The following is an 11,423-nucleotide window of genomic DNA, read 5'->3' on the forward strand; positions in this document are numbered from 1 at the left end:
CTTCAGCAAAATGGAGGTAATAATCCTTGCCCTGCTCTATTGAACAGGGTTATTTTGAGGCTTGTGTGAAATAATGAGTATGAAAAGATTTTGTCTGCTGTAACATGCTTTACAAATACATTATTTTATATGCAGGACACAAATGCATACTTCACAAATGCATTATTTTTATATGTACATTTTATATGCACAAATGTATATATTCATAAATGCATACTTCACAAATTTATTATTGTTATGTTGAGTTTTCTCTGCAGACTCCTGGGTGTCTTTTTGTACGGGAAGACAGGGAAAGAAGACATCCCCTCATATAATTCCTTAATGCAGCCCTTTTCTCTGTGGACAGGACTGGGCTGCTGAAGACTTAGTCCAAGGCAAGTGTCTGTCTCTCCTTCCACAAAGTCAGATGTTAATATGCCTGGTTCCTTTGTGTTCTGGTTTTAATAGAAGTCCTTGTCTTTTAACAGTGGCCTTGCTTTCTGACATCTGAAAGGGAAGCGTAGAGACATTTAGAATTACTTCAAGTGACATATTGGAAACACATTACTTCCCTCACCTCCTCCCACTTCTCCCAACCCATACCTGCTGGCCTTGGTTTTGCCCTTTGCCAAAAACAGTTGAGAATTAACTTCAGGATTCACCTATCCAATTGCATCCCTCTTAACTGGGACTCACAGTGAAGGATCAAAGATTTTGGAGAGCAAAACTTCTAAATTGAGTTTTGAGAGATAGAAAGTAGGGTTAGTCTTTTGTGTCAGTTCAGAATACTGGAAAAATAGTATGATTTCCGGGCACCAGGGAGAGTCCCTCCCCATTTCATTCCCATATTCCTTCCCACATGATGAAAGAAGATTAAAATTCTTTTAACTGGGAAACATAGGAAATTGGTCTGCTTGGGTTAGGGCTGACAGATGCAGGAAACCCAAATGCAGAATTTAGGAAAGAGGTGCCTGGAGGCAGGGCATATTAGGGAAAGTTTTATGTAGAAGGTAGCATTTGACCTGAATTTTACAGGAATTTTCAGATTTTAAGAGGCAGAGGTAAAGAGAGTGTACATTTCAGGTCTGGGGGTCCGCCAGTACAAAGGCACAAAGGTGGAAGATAGAGTGTCTTATCTGCAGAATAGTAAATAGGCCAGTAGCTGGATTCCAGAGTGCATTTGGGGGTCAGAAGTGGTAAGGATGGAATATAACCTATAAAAAGACTAAAAGGCATGAAATGTGCACTGTGTGAGCTAGGATGGTAACTATGTGATGGACACATTTCTAAGCCTCATCATCTTTATCTATAAAATGGAAATAATACTTATGTTACCTATGTCATGGGATGTCAGAATGACATATTGAGTTTTTGGTGCCTATGTGGCATCTAGCAGCGCAATTCCAGCAGGCAGATGTGAGATGAGTTTGGGAAAGAGATGGTTCAATATGTAGACTTGGCGGGGGGGGGGGGGGGGGGGGAGGCATATCCAATATGGCAGAGTAGAAAGATGCACATACTCTAGTTCTTGCCACACAGCCCATAAAATACCCGTAAAAAATGGCTCTAAACAAATTCTAGAGCAGCAGAAGCCACAAAATGACACAGTGAAAGAGATTTCAAGTCCAAAGTAGACTGGAAGGCTGACAGGAAAGCTCTATTGTATGGAGTGAGGAGCAGAGCCACAGAGCCCAGACCAGTCTTGACCATACTGTGCAGCAGGGATGGGACTGGAACAGGCTTCTGGGGCAGAATCCTCAGCAGCCGTGGTGGTTCTCAGATACCTCTACCCACAAACATCAAAGACACTTCAAAGGTCAGTGAAAAAGCTTTTTCTCCTGGGTGAGAAGGAAGCAGAGTCCTCCCCTAGCTCTGGCCCAAGGCAGCCATGGTGGTGGGAGCAGTAGCAGCAGGAGCATCCATTTTTGGAGCCCTCAGCCTAAACGCCCTGAGAGAATCAAGCTGTTGATCTGGATTTCAGCCCTGAGTGGCAGCCTGGGGGTGAGGAAGAGTGTTGGCTGGCATGGTGGAGCTGCTGGAGGCTTGAGAAAGGATATTCTACCTGCAGATCCTAGGCAGAAAAGCTTTGGTAGCTACCAGACCAGAGCACAGGCCAGAAGAGGAGCAAACTCCTCTCCCTTGATTGAGCCGCCTTAGAGGAACTGAGAGCTTACAGGTCCCCAGATTATACCCCCTTCTTGACAAAGGACTCAAAAGTCAAGTAAATGGCTGGGAAAATGCCCATAAAAGGGAAAAAAATAAGACTATGACTATAGAAGGTTATTTTCTTGGTGAACAGGTATTTCCTTCCATTCTTTCAGATGAGGAAGAACAATGCTTACCATTAGAGGCAGCCAGAATAAATATGCAATGTTCTCAGGTCATGGAAGAGCTCTAAAAAGAAGTCAACAGGTCAAAAGAGATAATAGAAGAAATGAGGGGCAGGATAGGATGGAGGGAAATATAGTTAGTCTTATACAACATGACTATTATGGAAGTCATTTGCAAAACGACACCAATATGGCCTATACTGAATTGCTTGCCTTCCCAAAGGGGATGAGTGGGGAGGGAGGGAGGAACAGAAGCTGGAACTCAAAGTTTTAGGAACAACTGTTGAGTACTGTTCTTGCATACAACTAGGAAATAAGAAATACAGGTAATGGGGTATAGACATTTATCTTGTCCTACAGGACAAAAGAGTAGATGGGTATAAGGCAAGGGAGGGATGTTAAAAGGGAGGGCAGATTGGTGATAGGGGTAATAAGAATGCTTGGTGTTTTGAGATGGGGGAAGGGGAGGAATGGGGAGAAAATTTGGAACTCAAAATTTTGTGGAAATGAATGTTGAAAACAAATAAATAAATTAATAAAAAATAAAAAGCAGAAAAAAAGAGAAAATAACCTTTAAATATAGGTTGACTCAATTGGCAAAAGAGGTCCAAAAAGTCAATGAGGAGAAGAATGCTTTAAAAAGAAGAATTAGCCAAATGGAAAAGGAGGTTCAAAAGCTCACTAAAGAAAATAGTTCTTCAAAAATTAGAATGGAGTAGATGGAAACTAATAATTTTATGAGAAACCAAGAAATTACAAAACAAAACCAAAAGAATTAAAAATGGAAGATAATGTGAAATAACTCATTGGAAAAACAACTGACCTGGAAAATAGATCCAGGAGAGACAATTTAAAATTATGGGACTACCTGAAAGCCATGATCAAAAAAAGAGCCTGGACATCATCTTTCATGAAATTATCAAGGAAAACTGCCCTGATATTCTAGAACCAGAGGACAAAGTAAATATTGAAAGAATCCACCAATCACCTCCTAAAAGAGATCCCAAAAGAGAAACTCCTAAGAATATTGTAGCCAAATTTCATAGTTCCCAGGTCAAGAAGAAAATATTGCAAGCATCTAGAAAGAAACAATTTGAGTATTGTGGAAATACAAGCAGAATAACACAGGATCTGGCAACTTCTACATTAAGGAATCGAAGGGCATGAAATACGATATTCCAGAAGTCAAAGGAACTGGGATTAAAACCAAGAATCATCTACCCAGCAAAACTGAGTATACTTCAGGGTAAAAAATGGTCATTCAGTGATATAGAGGACTTTCAAGCATTCTTGATGAAAAGATCAGAACTGAATAGAAAATTTGACTTTCAAATATAAGAATTAAGAGAAGTATTAAAAGGTAAATAGGAAAGAGAAATCATAAAGGAATTCATTAAAGTTGAACTGTTTACATTCCTACATGGAAAGATAATATTTGTAACTCTTGAGACTTTTCTCAGTATTTGGATAGTTGGATGGATTACACATACACCCATACACATACATAATACATACATACATACATACATACATACATACATGTATATATATATACATATATGTATATATATATATATAGTGAGAGAGTAAGAGAGAGAGAGAGAGAGAGAGAGAGAGAGAGAGAGAGAGAGAGAGAGAGAGAGAGAGTGTACAGGGTGAATTGAATAAGAAGGGATGATATCTAAAAAAAATAAAATTAGGGGGTGAGAGAGGAATATATCAGGAGAAGAAAGGGAGAAATGGAAAAATGGAATGGGGCACATTATCACTCATAAAAGAGGCAAGAAAAGCTTTTTCAATGGAAGAGAAAATGGAGGAGGTGAGAGGGAAAAAGTGAAGCTTACTCTCTTCACATTTGCCTTAAGGAGAGAATAACATGCTCACTCAATTTGGTATGAAAATCTGTCTTACACTACAGGAAAGCAGGGGAGAAGGGGACAAGTGGGGTGTGGGGAATGATAGAAGGGAGGGCAAATGGGAGAAGGGAGTAATTAGAAGTAAGCACTTTTGAGGAGGGATAAGAACAAAAAAGAGAATAGAATAAATGGGGAGCAGGAGGGAAATTGTTAGTCTTACACAACATGATTATTATGGAAGTCTTTTGCAAAACTACACATACATAGCCTATATTGAATTGCTTGCCTTCTCAGTGGGGATGGGTGGGGAGGCAGCCAGGGAAAGAAGTTGAAATTCAAAATATTAGAAATGAATGTTGAGAATTGTTTTTCCATGTAAATGGGAAATAAGAAATGCAGGTAATGGGGTATAGAAATCTATCTTGCCCTATAAACAAAGAGAGAATATGGGAATAAAGGAAGGGAGGGGTGTGATAGAAGGGAGGACATATTGAAGGAAGGGATATTAGGAATGCAAGGTGTTATGGGGTGGGGAAAGGGGAGAGATGGAGAGAAAATTTGGAGCTCAAAATTTTGTGGAAATGAATGTAGAAAACTAAAAATTAATATATAAATAGATGCAAAAAAAAAAAAAGGATTCAGTGAAATATATTAGGAATAGAAACCTTCCTCTGAAGGACTCCAAATATTTAGAAACATGACCATCTTTGGAACAGTTCTGTGAGACAAATATATATTAACATTATGGAAAACCAAGAAAGTATATCTGACAGAGAGAGACATTGAGGCACAACAGAGAAACTCAATAATTTTCTTAAGGTGACACAGCTTGTTGGGAATTGATGCACTGATTCCCAAGCAAAGAGACTATTACTAACCAAATGTTTTTCATTGTTTTTATTTTTTTAGTTGCACACAGACAAAATTATCAGAAAGTCTGTCCTGGGTTCCCAGAAATAAGGAGGTTGGAGTGATGAGTTTGATCTCCAGAGAATGCAATCTTTCTTAAAGACTTCATGTCTGCTTAGGGAGCTTTCAGAGGTTTTAGAAATATAGAGGCATATCTTGGAGATATTTCAGATTCATTTGCAGACCACTACAATAAAGTGAATATCACTAAAAAATTATGTAGACTTGTGAATAATCTATGAAGTTGAAATTATGGGTGGATGATGGAATCACTAAGAGACATTAGATATAGAGAAGAACAAAGGTCCAAAGATAAAGATCTGGAGTAGCTCACACATAGGGAACAGGGTGTGAGTAAATGTAGGTTTAGAAGACTAGAACTAGAGGACAGGCTCTACCCACAAGAAACTTATACTCTAATGAGGAAAGACAACACAAATGAAACAGACATGAGGTTCAATGACTTTTATGGTTCCTTCCACTATAAACAAATCTATGATCCTATGACTCTCAGAATAACAGGTTCTGAATTTTAAAGGATCTTGGGAGGATAAGGGCCATAACTGATCAATGTCATATAAACCCAAGAAGACAGTGTGCAGGAGGAGGGCATGATCCACAATGTCAAGTGGTTTGGAAAGGTCAAAGAGTACAAGACCTGAATAAAGATGATTGGATTTAGCAGTAAAGACATCCCTGGGAACCTTATACAGAATAGTTTCAGCATAGTCATAGATATAAAAAGCCAAATTGCAAAGGACCATGAAGTGAGTGAGAAAGGAATTGGGCTATGAGGGAGAGGAGGCAATAGTTTGAGGGAAAAGTTAGTTTAAGTGAAGATTATTTTAAAGATAGGGCAGTCCATTTCTGTGTACCTGGAAGGAGTCAATGTGAGAAGAGACAAAAAAATTGGAGAGGAAAAAGGAAATAATTGAAAGGCCAAACTTTGGAAAGAGATTGGAGTGGATGGGATTAAGGATAAAATAGAAGAATTGATATTGGCAAGAAAAGCCAACCTATTCTGAGTCTCCAGAAAATGAGGAAACAGTGGGGAATAGGGAGATGAACTGAACTGATGGAACAGGGAGGTTGTACAGATGCCCTCAATTTATTTTTAAGAGAGGAAAAGGAGTAGGGAGTTTTATTGGTTGTTGTCCTTTGTTCTCAAAGAGGACCAAAATGGCATCACTATGACAGCACAGTCATAGGTATAGTCCAGTTTCAGTGTGTCCACAGATCAGAATGAGCTCAGAATGCTCTACCACAGGTCACATATAGTCCATGTGAACATTTGGGGTAGTTTCTCTAAATTTGTGCATCTTGTGCTTCTTTTGAGCTATTTCAATTATGCTTTCTTCATAGAGCACAACATCTTCTCTGATGTGGGCATGCCGTGATGAGCAATCCTGTGCCAGTGTCTCTCATATCACACAATCAACTCCAAAGTTCTTAAGAGAGACCTTGAGAGTATCCTTGTATTCCTTCTTCTAACCATCACGTTAATGTTTGCCCTGAGTTAGTTCTCCATTAAATAGTCTTTTTGTGAAGTGTACTCTTTGCATTCAAACTATGTGGCCAGCCCATCAGAGTTACACTCTTTGAAGTAGAATTTGAATGCTTGGCAGTTTAATTAGAGAAAGGACCTCAGTGTCTTGTATCTTATCCTGTCACATGATCATCAGAGTTTCCCTAAGGCAATTCAAATGCAAACAATTCAGTTCCCTGGCACAACTCTGGTTTATTGTCCAGGTTTCATTGCCATACAGCAATGAGGTCAGCACAAGGGTTCTGTAAATCTTCAGTTCCATAGTCAGTTTCATAACTCTTTTCTCCTATACATTCCTTCTGTGCCTCCCAAACACTGAGCTAGCTCTAGCAATGCATGAGTCAACTTCATTATCAATGTGTATATCCCTTCAAAGTACACTACCAAGATCTGTGAACTTATCCACAGCATCTAAAACTTCTCCATTTGTTGTAACCAATGCTTTCACGTATAGATGATTTGTGGTGGTGGCTGATGGAGCTGCTGTGTTTTCTTGGTGTAAATTATTAGGCCAAAATTAGCACAAGCACCAGAGAATTGATTCATACTTTGTTGCATCTCAGCTTCAGAGGCTGCATTGAGTGCACAATCATATGCAAGCAGACAACCATGTACCAACACCCCCTTCACTTTAGTCTTGGCTAGTAAGCTTTTCAAGTAGAAGAATTTATCCCTAGTGTGGTAGTTGACCTTGATGCTGTGTTTGTCCTCATTGAAAGGGAATTATCTAGGTCAACTGAGGAGAGAAGGGAAGGCATAGAACAACCAGTATGGACTAGACCAGGTCTGCAGAACCTCTGGCTTATGGGTTGCTTATAGACCATGGGCATACCAAAAGATTTGGGGCAGCCCATGAAAAATGTAGAGAATGTTTTCCTCTACATTTTTTGTGGACTGCCAGAAATCCTTTGGTGGGCTTAGGCTGTGCAGGCCTGGACTAGAAAATGAGGATGGAATGAAGAATTGTGTATGGCTCTTGAGTTCCTCCCTTCTTCTAATTGGAGAGAAGTGAGGGTGAACATCAGAGATCTTCTCCCAGATCCTCCACTTAAGGAGGGGGTTCAGGGCAACTACTTGATCATTTTTCACCTAGCTGCTCTCTTAGACTTCAGTGATTGGCACCAGAACCTTTCTGTAAGATCCTGAAATGCACATCTGCTTAGTACACTTGGTTCCCTCCATCCCTCAGATTGGAGAGGGTGGAGGGTAGACATTAGAGAGCTCTGCTCAGATCCTCCATTTAAGTCTTATGAATTCCCAAACTGTTGCAGGATTTCATCATGTTCTAGGCCTGGTACCCTCCTTCTCTCTCTACTTTGAACTTCTCTCTAGATCAAAGGATATAATATTTGTAAAGTACTTAACACACTATTTGGCACACAGTAGACACTATATAAATGTTAGTTGTCATTCATCATTAAAATTATTTTGTGTATTATTTCCCCCCATTAGATTGTGAACTCCTTAAAGGCAGGGATTATCTTTTGCCTTTCTTTTTTTGTATCCCTAGCACTTAACAGAGTGCCTTGCACATAGCAGATGCTTAATAAATGTTTATTGCCTGACTGACTGTGAGTACCTTTTGAGATTGGATAATAAATTTTTGTGGGCCCATTCAACATCAGTGTTTGACTTCCTCAAGTAGCATGACTTCTTCCAGGGCTTTGGGAAATCACGGGGTAGAAAAAGCAAATGAAAACAGATTAAGTAAAGGGTCAAGATTCTGAAAAGAGAAAGTAAGATGAGAGCAGAAAAGTGGAAGATGGAAGGGATGGAGTGATTAAGTGTTGCAGTGAGGATGGAGGAAAAGGTTTAGGAGGGTTTGAAGGATCTGTCACAGGGATAGGTGGAAGGATAGGAAGTAATGATCAAATGAAGGAATTTCAGAATTATGGAATGTGGAGATGAATCACCAGTTTGGGCTTCAGTTTAGAGAGGTAGTGTGGTATACTTGAGTCAGGAAGAACTGAGATCAAATCTTGACTTAGACATCTACTATCTGTGTGACCCTGGGCAATTCACTGAACCTTTCTGGGACTCACCATCTTGATCTGTAAAATGAAGGTGTTCAAATAAAAAAACATTCATTTAAAAACCTGTTATATGGTAGGCACTAGACTAAGGACAGGGGATACAAATAATAAGAACAAAGCCAATCCTTGCCTTCAAGGAGTTTATAGTTTTGCTGTTTGTCCTTTATGCTTACAGAGGATCAAAAGGATATTATGATGTTGGGGTCAATGTACAGTGTGTTCACCTGTTGCTGATCATGCCAATATGAACTTGGAAGGTACTACAACAAGCTGGGCACAAGCAGCTCATATGAACATTTGTGCATTTTAATTTATTTTTTGAGCAGGCACTATTCTACTTTGCTGAGAGAGCACAGCACCTTCTTTGATGTGCACATGCCATGCTGGATGCCAGTGTCTCCCATGTCACACAATCAATTCCAGAGTTCTTTAGAGAGATCTTGAGAGTGACCTTGCATTGCTTCTTCTGACCACTATGTGAGCACCTGCCTATTTTAGGTGTCCCTAAAATAGTCTTTTAGAGAAACATACATTTAGCATTTAAACAATGTGGCCAGCCCATCAGAATTGTACTCTCTACAGCAGAGTGTGAATGTTTAGCAGTTTATCTTGAAAAAGGATCTCAGTGGCCAGTATCTTATCTTGCCAAGTGATCTTCAGAATCTTCCGAAAACAATTCAAATGGAAACAATTTGGCATGGCACTGGTAGAGTGTCCAGGTTTCACAGGCATAAGGCAATGAGGTCAGTGCAATCACTCTGTAGATCTTCAGTTGGATAGATAGCCGAATACCTTTTCTGTCTTACACATTCTTTTGGAGCCTTCAAAATGCTGACCTAGCTCAAGTAATGCACTTCCCTAGAAAGTATACTCCCCAAGTAAGTGAACTTTTTCACAGCATTCAAAATTTTTACATATGCAGGTCCCATGTATAGATGGTATGATGCTGTCTGGTGGGAAACCTCTATTTTCTTGCTGTTAATTGTCAGGCCAAAATTAGCACAAGCAGCAGAGAATAAATTCATACTTCATTGCATCTCAAACTCAGAGGCCTCATTGAGTCATCTGCCATGAAAAAGTTACACACCAGCTCTCCCTCCACTTTAGTCTTGGATTATAACCTTTTCAAGTTAAATGATTTATCATTAGTTTGGTAGTTGTCTTTGATGCTGTTTTTGTCATTGTCAAAGGCATTTGTCAAAATTGCTGAAATTTTGCTAAAAAGCATGGGAGAAAGCACATAGCCCTCCTTCACACCACTGGTGAGTGGGAAATCATGAAAGCATCAACCGTTATTCAGAACCTGTGCAAGTATGTCATCATGAAAATGGCATACAATACTGGTGAACTTCTCTGGGCAACCAAATTTTGCCATTATCTTCCATAGGTCTTCAAGACTGACAGGATCAAAGGTCTTGGTTGCATCAATTCATGTTATGTACAGACCTCTGTTGTGATCCCGGCATTTCCTCTGGAGTTGTTGGTCAGCAAACATAATGGTAATTGTTTAAGGCATCCTTGAACTCCTGGGAGATAACCTCCTCTTGCCATATAACCTGGAAAATTTGAGTCACCTTTTGTATCAGCAGTAGAGCTCTGCTGGAATTGAATCAGCAGCAAGTGCTTTGCCGAAGTGGCATTCAAAACCTTTTCTTCAGTTGGGAGTTCATCTAGAGAGGGATGAACTTCAACCTGGTAAATAGCCAATGGCTTCAGCATTGGTTGATGAAGGTCTGTTGAGAACACTAGAGAAGTCTTCAGCCCATCTCTTCAGGATCATGTCCTTATCACTGACAGAAGTTGTAATCTAATGGGGAAGACAATACAAAAAGAGGGAAAAAACAGCGTGTGTGGGGGAACAACAATAACTTCTTTTTGCAAGTCAATCAAGGTTAAGTGACTTGCCCAGGGTCACACAGCTTAGTAAATGTCAGATCTTCCTGACTCTAGGGCCAGTGCTCTATCCACTGTGCCACCCAGCTGCCCCAGGTTCAGTGTTCCTGTCAACTCTAAATCTATGATCTTATTGACCCTTAGAAAAATAGATTTTAAATTTTAAAGGATTTTAGAAGTCACCTATAGCTACTCTAATCTGTGGTACAAATTTCATTTCAATCATCTCTAACAGGTGCCCCTCAAACTCTGTATGAATAATCCCAGTGACCAATAAGTCATTACCTATCAGAATAGTTTAATGGTTTGGAAGATCTTCCTTGAATTGCTGTATTGTTGAAAGTTGCCTCCCTCTAACTTCAACTCAATGCAATTTTATTGATCAAACAGTTATTAAGCAATGGGCGAGGCACTGAATGACTCTCTCTAGGCTCTAAAGATTAATAACACAATTCTGAGCTCTTAAGGAGATTATAGTCTGGAAGGGGAGATAAACTAAATACTGTAATACAAAATAGACTGTGACAAGTTCATCTATAAGGATAAACAAAGCAATATCAGAGATGGGAGGGAGTTTGAAAGATCACTTGCAGTTTTGGAGGGAGGGTGGGAATTTCCTGAGGGTATGAAAACTGGGACTAAATAGTATAAATCTGATCAATTTCCCATTTAAGGATCCTTCAAATTGAAAGTGGTTACTAAGGTTTCACATCAGATTAAACAACTATAGTTCCCTCTATGCCCCAATCCTTCTATTAGACTTCAATAGCTAAGATTTCATTTTAAAATTCTCTAACTCTTTGAGTTATTGTTCAGTAATCTTGAACCCTAATCTGCAGGTGTTTTTATTTTTCCTCTCAATCCTTCAGCTAGTAGA

This window comes from Notamacropus eugenii, chromosome 4 (assembly GCF_028372415.1).
Source record: "Notamacropus eugenii isolate mMacEug1 chromosome 4, mMacEug1.pri_v2, whole genome shotgun sequence".
Classification (NCBI taxonomy): Eukaryota; Metazoa; Chordata; class Mammalia; order Diprotodontia; family Macropodidae; genus Notamacropus; species Notamacropus eugenii.